Source organism: Rhinolophus sinicus, chromosome 15 (genome assembly GCF_057876585.1).
Source record: "Rhinolophus sinicus isolate RSI-liver-muscle chromosome 15, RSI-T2T, whole genome shotgun sequence".
In the NCBI taxonomy this organism is placed as follows: domain Eukaryota; kingdom Metazoa; phylum Chordata; class Mammalia; order Chiroptera; family Rhinolophidae; genus Rhinolophus; species Rhinolophus sinicus.
In genome coordinates this window covers 116494463-116510358 of record NC_142515.1, presented here as the reverse complement: position 1 = coordinate 116510358, position 15896 = coordinate 116494463, and positions in this window count along the sequence as shown.

Sequence of the window (15896 nt, the reverse complement as noted above, 5' to 3'; positions counted from 1 at the left end):
ACAGAAACCTTTCATTTTTAATGTGGAGATTCGTGGGTACGGGATGAAAGTGACTTCTTCACATGTGAAATAAATGTATTTGAGAAATGTAATGACTATTTGAGTGTCCTGAGGTTTGAAAAAAATCTCTCAAACTCATGACAAGTCATATGGTCATGTAAGAATACACGGGACACAAGAAATCTCTAAGTCAAATTAGAGTTCGAACTGAACAGCTGCCCACACAGCTGTAGAACTGGTGAGCTGTTTCTCTCTAAAACATGCCTCACGGAACAAACCTAAATAAATGCCAAGACAACAAATACGAATGCTCAAAAACAAAAACAGACACACCAAAACCCTTGTTGTGAAGTGGGATAAAATGAGGGGCATGGCAATCTGAGGAAGATCCATTTTAAAGGGAGAAAGAACAAAAAACAACGTGAATTAGACGTGAAACAGATCAAAAAGTGATTGGATGCTCCACCTAAATTGTGTTACTTCCTGAAACAATTTGCTAAGTTAGCAATTTGTCAAATATATCATATTTAAATTTTTACCCCAAAATATGTTTTAAAAGAAAAGTTTATGAAGTGATGTTTGCAACTTCAGGAAATTGAGCCACAAAGGAAAACAAAAATATCATTTCTTGGGGGAAAGATGGAGCTAAATATTAGCTAACATCCCTGAGAGTGGGGAGCCTGAGATAGAGGAGAGATGGGGAGCTGAGACACAGACTTGGAGGAGATTAAGACTGAGGGACATGGGGGGGGGGGGGGAGAAGACTCTGAGGGATGGTGCAAGAATCTTAAAGCCTTAGGCTCCTGGAATGCCTCTTAAGGCCCCTAATAATTCATTCAAAACAATTGCGGCAAAATTTAGAGTTAAATTTAACCAAGATTTTGTAAACCAATACCTTGCTTAAATCCAGTCATTGCTGTGGATGGATATCACGTTGGGTTGCAGAATTGTTCCCAACAGATAGCCAAATGTAGGAGATTTTGCGGATATTAATATGATTAATAAAGAATGATTTCACATGATTTTATATTGATAAGGAGAGAGCAATTATTAACATGAGCCTTAAAAGTGTTCTTTCCCTTTGAAATGGGTAAATAAATTAATCACTATCCTCCCACTGGACTATTTTAGGCAGCTATAAAAATCATGATTTCAAGAATAGTTAATGATACAGGAACTCAGGATAAAACAAGTAAATGGAAAGCGACAAGATCCAAAATGGCACATACAAAAATAGAACCCTATTTGATTCTTTTTTGACTTTTTTTCCCCTTGTGGGCTTTGTTATCTCTGCCTGAAACACACTTATTCTCATATAACATGGCCTACTTCCATTCTGCTTAGGGTCTCAATTAAACAGCACTTTCTCCAGGAAGCCTTCTCTGACTTCCTAAGTATTCGTCAGGGGCACCTGCCCTGTACTCATAATGTACCCTGTCCTTCCCTTATTATAAGACTTGTCACACGGCATTGTAATCATCTTTGTGTCTCCCCACTAGACTGTAAGTTCTAAGTGAGCATATCCCACCTGTGGCTATCTTATTTACCACTGAGTGCTTGGGGCACAGTTGACAATGGATAGTTGTCAAGTCAATAAATGACGAATATTTCAATGTAGAGGAAAGCAACTTCTCTTAGGCAGTCTTGGGAAGGGGAGTGGAGGCTGATCTTTATATATATAAAGATCATGTTTCCTGCTGCCTTCTGTTTTTCCCAGCATTATTGTCTTTTCCAAAGAACCCTTCCTTCTCGTGATGTACCCAAACTAGGACAGCTTCAGTTTTGTCATATCTGCCTCCAGGGATGTTTCAGGCTTAATTTACTCAAAACCTGTGAGGTTCTCAGAGTAGAAACCGGAAGGAGATGGGACAAAGCATTAAACACAGGGTGTGTGGAACCAAAACTCTACAGTGACCTCTAGTGGCGCATCTGCATAATGGGCGGAAAACTGTGAACCCTGAAAATGCAACAGAAAAAACAAAAAACAACAGACGACATACTTCCCTTTCAGGCAGTTCCCCAATTTTTATATTCTTATTGAAACACATGTTCAGGATCACCATAATTTTGCCCTAAGTGTTTTTAAAAAAACATTGATTTAGCTGCCAACATTAAAAAGGAAATATATATTAATTAAAAATCACGAGGGGATTTAATTAAAAACCTGGTCGCTCCTAACACGAAGACCTGTCAAGAGTGAGCTTGCATTCCCATCTAGTGACAATCCACTGGATCTGAAGATTGACTGTCCCTTGGGACAGGTAGGCTTTCTTGAGTAAAACAAATCCTCCAGCTGATGTTTGCAGCAGTCAGCTCAGAGTACATTATACTCTGATAAAACCTCTAAACTTCAGTGTCTTACAACAACATTGGTTCGTTTCCTGCTCAAATGGCATTGCCTGTGGAGGCTACGGGTTCCAGGGTCCAGGCTGAAAGTCAGGCTCCATTTGGAATATGCTATTCCTGCCGCAGAGGGAAAAGGAAAATGGCTACATGGGGCAATAGCTTCTAACACTTCTGCTCAGATGTGCTATATGTCATTTTTGCTCATATTCTATTGGCCAGAGCAAGTCACATGTCAAGCAGACAACAATGGGGAAAGGAAGTATACTTCCAAAAGTCGTGAGAACATATGAACCACTACAGGAAGGGCAGTGAGTAACAGAACAATAATACAATCAGCCACATTCATGTCTACTCCCTACCTAGTTTCTTTTTGCATTGGGTTTGCAAATTCAATTTAAGTATATATCAGTGAAAGATAAAGGACATATAATAATTTCTTACATTTATTTTTTATTGAGATGTCACATACACAGACTTTAAGTGGGCAATTTGATGGATCAGTTTGATGGAAGATACACATACACACACACACACACACACACACACACACACACACACACATGTGTATGGGTGTGTGACCACCCCGCAGGTCGAGATACAGAACATTTTAAACACTCCCAGTAACTTCTGTCTTGTTCCTTTCCAGTCAATACCTATCCTTCATTGAGGTAGCCACTACTCTGACTTCTAACACTGTTGATTAGTTTTGTCTGTTTTTGAACTTCACAGAAATTGAATGATATGTTATGAACAATTTTGTGTTTATATATCCCCCTCTTAACATAAAGTCTGAGAGACTCATTCAGGTTGGTTTTTCATAGTTAAGTAGATTTTTTTGCATATTACTGTCACTGGAGAGCAGGCCCTTCTCAGAGTGGTGTCCAGGCTTGGTTTCCACATCGGGGGTTGAACCCGGCGGTATCCCAGCTAGATTCCCAGACCGGGGGTCGAACCCGGGCCTCATGCAAAACTGGGAATCTTAACCACTCCGGCTGCCAGAGGATGGGCCTTCCTCGGTGCAGTGTCCAGATTCTTGACATCTGGGGCAAAGAATTGAATGAAATACAGAGGTAAAGTAGTGAAAGAGCAGTTTATTAGAAAAAGTACACTTCAAAGAAATAGAAGCAGGTCCGAGCAGAAAGCAGTGGCTCAAGGGCCATTATTAGAAGAGAAAGTACGCTCCAAAGGGTTAGGAGTGGGCCGTGGCTCAAAGGCTCAAAGGCCTTGTCATGCAGGGACTCTAGTCCTGCTCCCTGCACAAGAACGCAGGATATGGTGAGGCCAAAAAGGAACACCATCCGAGCCATGGATGGGGGGTTCATACCACTATTCTCACGGGCAGCTGGGTTGGAGACACAGGAAGCAGGATCCGCGTGAAGCGCAATCCACTGTCTGCTTCTCTGCCAACCAACCAACCCACCTGCTAGCTGCAATCCACGCTTCTCTGCCAACCAACCAACCCACCTGCTAGCTGCAATCCACGCTTCTCTGCCAACCAACAACCACCGTAGCCACGGCAGGTATATTAGTGGCTAATGGCTAACCGGTAACAGCTGATGGCCCAATGGTCGCAGCTGATGGCCACCTACTACCCAAGCCAGCACCTTTCCACGTGAGGCCGAGAGCCTGGAAACTGCTCTCTGGGACTCTGTCCCCATAGGCCTAAAGAACCAAAGGCAAGGACCACGAGCCCAAAGGGCTCAAAGGCCCAAAGGGCCAAGGGCCAGGGCCCTGACTGGCGAGGACTTAGAGTTTTTATCCCCTTTTTTTCTCTAGAATGGGCTGTTCCTCTCTGGGTGTGGGACCACTTGATTGACCACTTGATGATTCTTTGTAGCCTTTACTACGCAGATGTGAGTGACTGGTCTCATCTAGTTGAGTATTTTGTACCCATTTGTTTCCTCATAGGGGTAGATAATTACAATGAAAAGGGGAAGTTTTAAGTGGAGAGGGGAGGTCTTTTCGGCAGCCACATTCTGTGGGTTGTGTTGGACATGCAGGAATGCAGAGAACCAATGTCTGTCTCTAACTGCTTGTCTTGTTTTCCCCTTCAGAGATGTGATCCCCATAAAATCTCTATGGGAAGTTGAGGGACAGGTGGTCTTTTTTTCTGTATCTGCTTCCTGCTGGGCAGGGGCATAGAGCTGTCCCTACCTACTGGGGGATTCATGGAACTCTGGCCCTATCTCATCTTAGATGAGAGGAAGGGGTCTCGAGATCCACCTGGAAGACCGTGCAGGCTTCTTTGGTTGGGACTGGTAATCCTGCTGGGGTATCCTTTGTATCCCCAGCGCCCTTGAATGAGGAAACATAGATTTTAATTAATAAATTTCTTAAAGAGCAGAGCTCAAGGCTATTGATGCGGGGTGGCTACATGATGGAAAATCCATCAGCTCTTGTGGAGCCTGTGGCCATTCAACTGGTCACTCAGGTAGCGTCAATTGTCCAGGACTGGGCCCAGAACAGGTTAGAAAGAACATTAGGCTTCAATGATTACAATCAACAAGTATAAATCACAAGTTTTAGGGTAATTGTCTAAAGCATGGGTAGGAGATTTCTATGATTCAGGTTAAAAACAATCTATTGTTTATAATAAAGAAACTGATTTATAAAATAATTAAGAAACAGGGGGATAGGAGCTAAAAAAAAAAACTGGGAAAAAGGAAACTTTAAGGAAAAGGAAACTTAAAACTAAAATCTCTGTAGGAAAGAAAACTCAGTTTCTCAGTGGTGGTGGGGGTGGAGGGCCGACAGCGACTTGCTTGGCCTGTATCATTACTGTGGTTATTCAACTAATTCAGAAATCTTTGTTGAAAGACCTGTCTTAAAAAAAAAAAAAAAAGAAAAGACCTGTCTTTTCCCAATATATTGTTCCTTCAATGAAGGTAATTGTGTGTTTTTGTCGTCTGGTTGTTTTAAAGATTTTCTCTTTGGCTTAGATTTTCAAGAGTTTGATTATGCTATATCTGCATGTAATTTTCTTTGGGCTCTGAGCTTCTTAAACTTATGCATTGATATGTTTAGCAGTTTTGGAAAATCTTAACCATTATCCTTTCAAATATTTTCAAGTATTTCCCTTCTCTCCTCTGGGATTTCAATTATGCATATATTATACTTTTAAAGTTTACTCACATGTATGGGTCTTTTTCCATCTCTTTTTTTCCTACTGTGTCTGTATACTATCTAATGCGCTCTAAGAATCCTGTCATCTGCTGTGTCCAGTCTTCTGTTAAAATTATATCATGAGTTTTTTTATTCTGATACTGCATTTTTCATTCAGAATGAACATTTGATTCATTTTATAGGCTTCAATTCACAGTTGAAATTTTACTTATTTTCATTTGATCTATGTACATTTTTCTCTCGTTTCTTGGACATACTAATCATAGTTATTGTAATGACCTTGTCTGCTGACGCCAATATCTGGATATCTGTAGTTCAGTTTTTATTTTACTTATTTATTTTGATGATGGTAAAATATGCATAACATAAAATTTACCCTTTTCATAATTTTTAATTTTACATTTGAATGGCATAATTAAATGCATTCACATTGATGTACAAGCAGCAGCTTTTATTTTTGAAAATAGTGAATATTTGCTGTATCTCCCTTCTCTTTGCATGCCTAATAGTGTTTTTTTCTTTTATGCAGGACACTTAATGTAGGAATATTTCTGTGAGTGCCAGGATCGTGTCTCCTTAAACCGAAGAATGGAAGCACGGACCAAGGAGAGGCAAGGAGTTATAAAAGAGGATAGTTTATTAAAAGCAAAGGGTTACAGCTCCCAAGCAGGAGGGGGTTCCCGAATGGGATACCCCCTGACTGAGGCAAAAGCTCTTACTTTTATATCTTCCCTTGTCTGCTTGGAGAAGGGAGCTGGCGACTTCTGTTGGAATTCCTCTCTGGTTTGCTCTGTTTGTCCATCCTAAAGTTATTAACGAACCCATTCCTATGTATCAGATTTGTTCTGTTTGTCTGGCCAAAAGGGATTTATGAGATAATTTACTAACCTTAAGGTGCATTCTCCTCCCCCCTTTTTCCTCCTCCCCCCACCACTCAGATTCAAGCCGTTGTTTCTCAGTCTAGTTATGTAGGACACAGCTCCCTGGCCTATGCTAGTGGTATTATGAGCATTGCGCTCACTGCCCCCAGCCAGTGGGCCCAGCTCCTGGGAAAGCCGTTTTTCACAGAGAGACATTATTCACGATCTTAGCTGTAGAGGGCGGGCCCACTGGCCCATGTGGGAATCGAACCGGCGACCTAGGTGTTAGAAGCACAGCGCTCCAACACTGCCTGAGCCAGGGGCGGGCCCCAAGATGCGTTCTTATATCTTTGTCCTGGAGTGAAGGAGCCATTCCAGCACCTGGAGTTTCAGGACATGGCTGCCTTTTGTTTATTCCACCAGGGACCTCCCTGTCTACCTAACAACATGTTAACTAACCTGTCTCACATCGACCTTAGCCTTTTAGCTTCCCATCCAGGCAGCATTAATGGAGATTTCTTGAGGAAGATTCACCATGGTTTTTCGCAGTCCCCATCTCTCTGAAGGATTTTATTCCATTTTTCCAATTTAGCTTCCCAGGCTACTGTGCCGTTCTAGAGCTCAGTAAGTGTCCCGTGGGAGAAAACGGGCTTTGTGGTTGGGGCTCCTCCAGTTCCTAATCTGTCACGCCAGCCCTGATTACTCACCAAGGGAAAAAAACCAAAAAACCAAAAAAAATCCCACTCAGACAGTTGTTTTTTCTCCTAAAGTGCCCTTCTGCTTATACCCTATTAATGTAGCCATGGAGGAAACCTACAGATACGCAAATTCCCCGAGGGAAAGAGAAGATTCCCTCTGAGTGATTATGTCCCTATGACGTCTCATCTGCACGTGGTTATGATGCTAATAACAGGATTTTCCTGATGATAGTCCCACCCTTTTCCCCAATATGCCAAATTTGTATCATGTTTTAAATATCAATGCGCAGTCAAGCACCATTTTTAGTGACAGTTTTCCAATTTCTTAAAAACTGACCCAAAGGAACTGGTGGTATTTTAATAAAATTCTGGGATTATAGATCAATATCCCTTCTATTTTCCCTTCTTGGCTGCAGTCTTGGGGCTAGAGGATAGAATCTGGGTAGCTTGCTATAGTAACAAATATAAGTGAGCTTCTACAGGCCCTGAGAGCCAGCTGAACCCAAAATAATACATTTATTTTCAGGTTGTAATACCATGGGATCACTACTACATTGTTACTCTGTTGGCTCTGTTATTCTTGCTTCTGACAAATCCATGCTATAAATGAAAAGTTAGTGAATACTTATCAATACTAACCAAGAATTGCACTAATTACTCCTTGTGGGTAATGCATTAACCCTCATCATGATTCTGCTAAGTAAGTACCATTCCCCTAGTATGTGGTGGACAAGATTTGAGTCCAAACAGTCTGTCACCACGGCCCAGGTTTATGTTCTGTAAACTATACCCCCTCCTGCTATATTAGACCATCTAATGAAAAGTCAGCACTGTCTGGAGGGCAGGGATAGGTACTTAAATTAGGATATTGTTCCTTCGCTGCACGCAGGAGTAGGTAGAGAGGCTTTATACAGGGACTGCTCTGTCCCCGAGACAAGTATGTATTATTCTGAGGAGTGAACCATTATGGCCAGGGAATAGTGAATGAGAGGTGAGAGTCTGGCAAGAGACGTGGCTAAAGACTGTGGTCACTAAGATCACAAACTGGGAGGATGTGGAGTTTCATCCCATGGACAGTGGGTAAGCCCCTGGAGGCTGTGCAGCAGTGCCATGCCAACCGTCCACAGGTCAGAGAACGGACAGTAGGGCAGTAACACCGCTGACAAGACATTAGTCAGAGGCCTTAGCAGACACTAAGGTGAGAGTGAAACCAGATGTTGGACAAGGTTCCTGTTGTGGAGTTAGTTTACCTGATTTAACAACTACTTAGAACTTAGTATTGAATGGTCTTGAGTTTAACTGAGTAAGACAGAGACAGACTAAAGGTTGGTCCAAACTTTCCAGCTTACAGGACTGGGGAAAGTGGGGTCCTATTTGTGGAGATAGGAATTCTGGAGACAAAGGAGGGTTGTGAGGGGAGATGGTGAGTTTCATTTGGATGTGTTGAATTTTAGATTTGTCTGGGAGACCTGAGTGGAGACGTCAAGTAGGAAGATGGATGATTGAATTTGGCACTCAGAAGAAAAAAAATCTGGGCTGGAAGTAGGGACGTGGCAGTCGACAGCCTGTACATAGAGAGAATGGAGGTAGTGATGGACAGGAGACAAGCGGAAGTTTGTAGTGTCTGCAGCTAGATGGACCAGCCCCAGAGAGTCTCTAAACCTAGGCTTGGAACTGAAGACATGGAGGTACCTGGGCCATATTGTGTCAACTATGTTCCAGGTCCTGTAACACCCAGCTGCAGTCTTATAGAAGAAATGCCGTGTGCCCAGAATTTACCTCTTTTCTTAAAGTATCTCCCTCCCCTTCAGAGGGGAGCTCACAGTAAACATATAGTTTATTATGTAACCATTAATTTTGACCATGGCTGATTAGCTCATAGATGGATACCTGATACAACTTGAGCCTATCTTCTTCCCCTCTGGAGAACATTTTATTGAGAAATACAGAAAATTGGGAGTGAGAAGTCAAGCTCTATTAGTGATGGAGTTCTTGGGTGCAAAAATGTCCTGAGCTCTGATGAACTTGCCTGAATTCCCACCCTTTCTGACGCCTGGGGTCTATGAGGTAGACCAGTGCCCTTCTATTAAATTCTCTCATTCTATGAAACTATTTTGAAGTGGGTTCGGGATACTTGTAACCAAAAGGGTCTTAATTAGGACAGGCCTTGATGTGTCTAATTAGGGGATCATCCACAGAATGCAGCAAAGGCTGAGGCTGAGCTGAACTGGCCAGGGGCCAAGATAGGCAGTTTTACGAGTCTCCATGACAGGAGTGAAGACTGTGGTGACTGTACTCTCTGAAGTCAATGCAGATCATTTGGCTTCAAATGACTAACGGGTCCTTTTGTGCATGGCTAATTATGTGGGGATGTTTAGCACAAACCAATATGCCCCTTAGTCCTGCAACAGCACTCCCATAAGTGAGATGTGAGACTGCACTGTCTCTTCCAGACAAACCCTGCTGGGTGTTTTTTACTATCTGTCTAGCAGAGAAGGGATTCAATTACCCTTTAGCCTTAAAAATATGCCAAAGGATAGTGCTGGCCTTCTGTGGCTTGGAACAAACTTATATTGCACAAATCTGTTTCTCATTTGTGTGGTTCAGCCAAATCGCCAGGGTTGGTTTTTTCCCTCATAGAATGTGACAGTACAGAAGGCCGGCATCCTTTTCATTTGGGCATTCCACTCGGATCTGAGGCACAGGGTGGAGAAGGAGAAGAAATTACTGGAAAATTCTGATGTCTATCTTTATAGGACAGAAGGGCTCAGAATAAGAAGTCATGGAAGAAGGCAATTTCAAATATTCAGTTAATTGCTATGTTACTAGACTCACATTCTGTTGGCTGGTACGATTTAATAAATGAGTCGTATGGTGATGTTTTTCATGCAGTGTCTTCAATACAAAAATTGTGACTGATGTTAGATATAGTTTAAAAGAATATACAGGAAAATACTATGTCTTAAGAAAGAAAGCCAGGTTTCTGTGGTGTAACACTCATACCTGTATACATTTTATAAATTAGAATGATTCTGCAAAATACCATAGCTAGTAAAAACTTAGAACCTAGAAATAACCTAAAAGTTATTCCTTAAAAAGACACAATAAGACTGTCCATGAGACACCTAATTGTCATCATTATTTACCTGGCGAGAATGTTGAAATACAAAATATAAGTCTCACTTCGGTAATATGTGTCCTTCAGTAAAAACGATGACTTTGGTTCTGTAGAGAGTCTTTGCCTTGGGTGAGCAGGGTTGAAGAAATGCCTGTGTATATCTATCCCACAGGGTACTTTGACTGGAGGGACTCAAGCACGGGACATGCGTTGAACTGGCTCTTCCTAATCAGGCCCTGGAGAGACTGCCCTTTAATATCTTTTTCCTGGATTCCCTGAGCTACTCACTCATTCATTCATTCATTCATTCATTCACTCACTTACTTTTTTTTTAATCATTATTTTGCTCCCATTCTCCAGCATTGATTTATTTTACTTGCAATCATATAATCCTAACTAATACAGTAGAAAGCACACATAAGTAGAGAGAAGTAGCCCGAAATTCACAGTCCCAGTCAACGCCACACCTGAGGGGCAGGATGCACAGATTCCACCTGGATCACTTAATCCAAGCATCAATATCTTTGTGCTGGAAGAAGGCTGAGGAGCCAGCCTCCAAAGCCACTCTCTCCCTGGGGGGCGTGTTTCTGCTTTTGTTATTGAATCATGGGGGAGAGCCACAGTGACTATTAGGAGCTATGGGAAGGTCAGCAGCACTTTGAGAGTGTGGCTTGAGAGCAAGGACAAGTGTCTTGTCCTCATCACACATGTTTCAGCTTCACCACATGATACTCCACCCGCAAGGACTTGGCATGCTGCTCGGAGGCAGTGTCTCTCAATCTTTTTAGCTCCCGCCCTCCCTTCCCCAGTTTTAATCAACCCAGAAGACGACTGATTTTCACTTTCTGTGTTTGCATTGAGAAACAAAGGGTATATCGATATGTTTTTTAAAAGTGACACAGTCAGTCCCATGATATTCTAATACATCCTCTTGGGAGAGGGGGGGTGTATGCAGAGTGGTTGACGAACACAGTACATTTCTTTGTCGGCAAACTCAGAATGCAGTGAGCCAGGAAACTTACTGTAGACACTCAGAAAGCATTTTAGAATGTGCTCCCCTTCCTTTGATAATTGTGGGAACAGATGTCCAGAAATTCTCTTCTCCCTGCTCACCCCTATATTGCAAACTACCTGGGCATGATTTATCTTATAAAAAGAAGGAGGAAAAAAGAACTGTGTATTTCCATTGTGAATGCAAAAACCATGAAAATAAAATTAAGTCTTCAGCAAACACATTCTCCACATAGAACCTTCAGCTGCAAGCTAGTGAATATATACTTCATGGAAGGTTAGCAGTATTGCTGATGTGGGGACCATACTCCTATATGTGTTTACAAAACACAGTTCCTTGGACCCTGACAACTCTGTACAAATTCATTTTTTCAAGTGATGTAACCTTGAATTAGTGGGCAAGGGCTATTATGCAGCTTATATTAAGTGGGACAATTAAGTTCACGAACTCATCCTAGAAAAAGTGCTACATACCTCATTGCTGAATATCACTACAGTCACCTTCAAAGTACTCCCCTTGGGAAGCTATGCACCAACACCAGTGCCTAGTCCACCCTTCAAAGCAATTTTGGAACTCTTTTTCTGGAATGGCCATCAGAGCTGTCATCGTATTACCCTTGATGTCCTGAGTGTCATCAAAATATCTTCTTTTCAATATTTCCTTTATCTTCGGGTAAAGAAAGAAGCCATTGGGGGCCAGATCAGGTGAGTAGGGAGGGTGTTCCAATACAGTTATTTGTTTACTGATTAAAAACTCCCTCACAGACAGTGCCATGTGAGCTGGTGCATTGTCGTGATGCAAGAGCCATGAATTGTTGGTGAAAAGTTCAGGTCGTCTAACTTTTTCATGCAGCCTTTTCAGCACTTCCAAATAGTAAACTTGGTTAACTGTTTGTCCAGTTGGTACAAATTTATAATAAATAATCCCTCTGACATAAAAAAAAGTTAGCAACATCGTTGCAACAAGTTTGTGAACTTAATTGCCAGACCTCATATAGTTTGATCATTCTTGATTTTTGGTTATTCTTGGTTCCTTCTTCAGCCAGAGTTTCCAGCTCACCACATGCTCCCTTTGGATGTCACGATCAATACGTCTAGACCATTTCTCTCTTAGGATTATCTGGAAATTTGATACTATGGATTGACAGCCATTCTGTTTTGCATATTTTTTGAACCAGAAATTTTATGTCTAAGACTTGATCTTAAAGCCATAATGCCAGAAGAGCTTAAAGACTTAGCTCCAAGGGTAACAGAAAAAATTAAAAAACAAAACAAACCTAACTAGCCAATAATAGAGAACTGTTTAAATAAACTATAATGAAATAGTAAGTAGCCAGTAAAAATAATGTGGTAGAAGGACATGAAAAGATATTCACACATACTGTAAAAAAGTTACAAGTTACAATTATGTGTTATAGAATTGTACACTTGAAACCCATGTAATTTTACTAACTGTTGTCACCTCAATAAATTTAATTAAAAAAAGAAAGCTAGCCATTTTACAATAGAAATACACTTTTTTAAATGTGCAAGATCTGAATGATTAAATGTTTTAAATGCTATGAAGGCCTAAAAAAAAAAAATACAAGTTACAAAATAGTATGTTAACAGTTTGATATATTAATAGTATATTAACAGTGTATTAACTGTTTTAAATAGGAGTTGCAAAGCAAAGGTCATGTATGATCCTTTTGTGGAGAATTACCTACTTTTGTGTCTTGTTGGGAACCTGTATGTAAATGCATGGAAATAAGACCGAAAAGAATATACATTCTCAAATCACGATTTTTTTCTCCTCCCTTTGCTTTTTAAATAGTCTCCCATGAGAATACATTGCTGTTTACTAATAAGAAAAATTAGCTACAGTTATTTTGTTTAAAGACTGGGTAGAAAAATTACCAAAACAAATGCATAATTTCTGACTGGAAGATTCCTCTCTTCTAGAAGGAAAAGGAAAAAAAAAAAACCTGGTGAGTTTGTTCTCAGTTTGATCACTAGAGGTCACCAAAGTCATAAAGATTATTAATTGTTTCTATCATTTTTTTTTTCTTTTGGTCACAGAGGGACGTTTCTGGCCTCTTCTGTTATGCAGTTTTGAAGCATTTACTGGAAGACTTCTTGCTGCTCAGTCTTAAGGGGAGTAAACTGTTTGGACTATTTTTTTCTAACATTAAATATTTCCTGCAACAGACAGCCATCTATCTATGGGACTATTCAAAACGGATGGGTGTTTCTGGAGAATGTGATTTATTTCCTCCTCTGATACCAAAAGGCCTGTTGGCAGATACCTGCTGAATGTGAGTTCTGAGCAATGTTGTTGAGACAGAACCACAGAACACCCAGCAGCAGCACACACCGTTTCAAGTGAAACAGCATGGACCATTTCAAGGAAAAAACGCTGTGCCTTTACTGGTAACATGTGTGGTATAGAAGGCCTTCAATGAAGCAGAACATTCAAGAACAGCCATCGCATCTTTTGAATAACAGACCACATTACCTTTTAGTATGTTGATAATTCTGCATTTTTTTAAATTCAACATATGCCCAAATCCCCAGACATTAAAATTATGGAGAGGCAAGGAAGATTCAAAAACTAGGTTAGAATCCTGCAGACATTCAAAGAAACTGTCTCACTGCAAAAGATTCGTCAAGCAGAGGAAGAAAGATGTAATAACTAACTTCACTGTTCTCAGTGTGCTCATGTTTCAGGGAGGTGTCATTCAAATGAAAAGATGAGGTTTCTGGAATTAAACAAGATGTGGCATATGGAAGGTGTATGTTTGTCAGCAGTTAAATACTCATACAGTGGACAAAGAAAGATGCAATTGGTGAGAAGACTCACATTTTCAGTGTTTCAGTTACCAATAGACCAATGAGTTACCTGGTCGTATAGATGAGTTCTGTGTTTGAATCTGTTTTCTAGAGAAACTAAGCAAATTGTTCTTTTCAATAGGAACTCCCAGTGCTTCTATACCTGACAAATCCAAGGTCAAGGATTTGGTATAAGCCATAAACGAAGAGACCTCATGCTTCATGCCATTATAAACGTGACACAGTTTGCATTCAGGCTTGCTCCTTATTCAGTGGACTTTGTTTGACTTTGATCTTGGTTAACTTTGAAGTATCCAACATTCCCACTTTCCATAATTTGTTTTTTTGTTTTTTGTATTTTTTTTTTAAGTTCAATCAGACAGGCAGTCAAAGGAAATCTAAACCTTAAAAGAAGTGAAAACAACTAGACACAGTCAGTTATATATTTTCACTACGTTGTTTAAAGTAGCACATCACTGTACTTAAAACACTTCACATCATTGAGTTATTTATTAAGTTGTAAATAAAAGTCACATTTTCCACTGTGTCTCCTAAGATACAGTGGAAAACATGTTGTTGGGAACCTGTTGTGTGGTTCGTGTGAAAAGTTCAGTTAAACGCAAAGCTGCAGGTTGTTGTTAATGGTGTCCTAAAAACGACGACCACGAAACAGCTGTTAACCTAAAGGAAATATTTATACAAGAATTCTAATATTGGAGACCTTATATCTAAAAGTTAGCTCTTTTATGGAATTTCACAGACTATGTACTGCAAAGTCAGATAGAAATTTGTGTTTGCATTTGTATTTATAAAGTGACTCAGACCCATATCTTAAACACTCGTTAATTTTACTTCACTCTTATTCTGCTTTGGATTTATGGGACTATTATTATCATAAAGGGAATTTCGTTTAATGATAAAGTACATAGACACCACCATACACATATACATGCATGTGCTTGTGTTTGTATAGTAAATTATCATTTGGCACAAAAATAGAATCAATTACGTATTGTTTGTAAAACTTGTCTTACAGAGTATTAAGAGAGAAAAAGAATTTTGAGAGATTTCAAGTCCGGCTCACCCAGGTACCATTTATCTCTTCTGTGATACCTCACTTACCTAGTCATCCTCCTTTGTCTAAATCTGCCAAGTGGAACTTCCTTCTATGGAAGAAAACAGCAAATTTATGTTATGCCAGGTCATTAGCAGAATGTCCCAGGGACAGTTCATGTTATTATTTCAATCCTATTCCAGAAAGTAGAAAAAAGTATACGTTACCTTTCAGGTAATCTTGAAGGACTAAATTCTCTTTTGCGTAAGTCTGATCCTGTCAAAGTACAAAACCAATATAGTTTTTGGACGAATAATCTGGACAGTGAGCACAGAAGAGCTTAGTATACTTGGGTTGCCAAAGGGCTGGAGAAATGTTTTAGAGTGGAATAAAAACTCTTCATATACCTGGAGACAAGAGGTCCCATTGCTGCACCAGGGTTTTACCTTCCCATGAACATCTGGAGGAAAACCAGAAAGGAATTTATTCACTTGTCTACAATTGAGAACTGAGGGAAGAAACTTTAAAGAAGAGAATTTAGAGATGTAATAGTGATGTGGATAAATGTGAAAGCCTCTCTACTTATTCTCCTAGGTGAACATTGTTACTATGGAATGAGAGATAAGGTAGATGATAACGCTCCCAAGGCTGTGATTGCATCCTTTGTGATGACACTCGGAACCACCATTGCAGACGGGGATGTCAGAAGCAGTTATAAGGGCAGGCACTAGATTTGGGGTCTCAAAACTCTCAGCTAGAATCTTAAAGCGGAGGCATACCAGACAAGGTAATTAACCTCTTTGAACCTTAATTTCCTCATTGGTAAAATGGAGCTAATACATGCCTTGAAGAACTGTTGTAAAGATTAAGGGAAA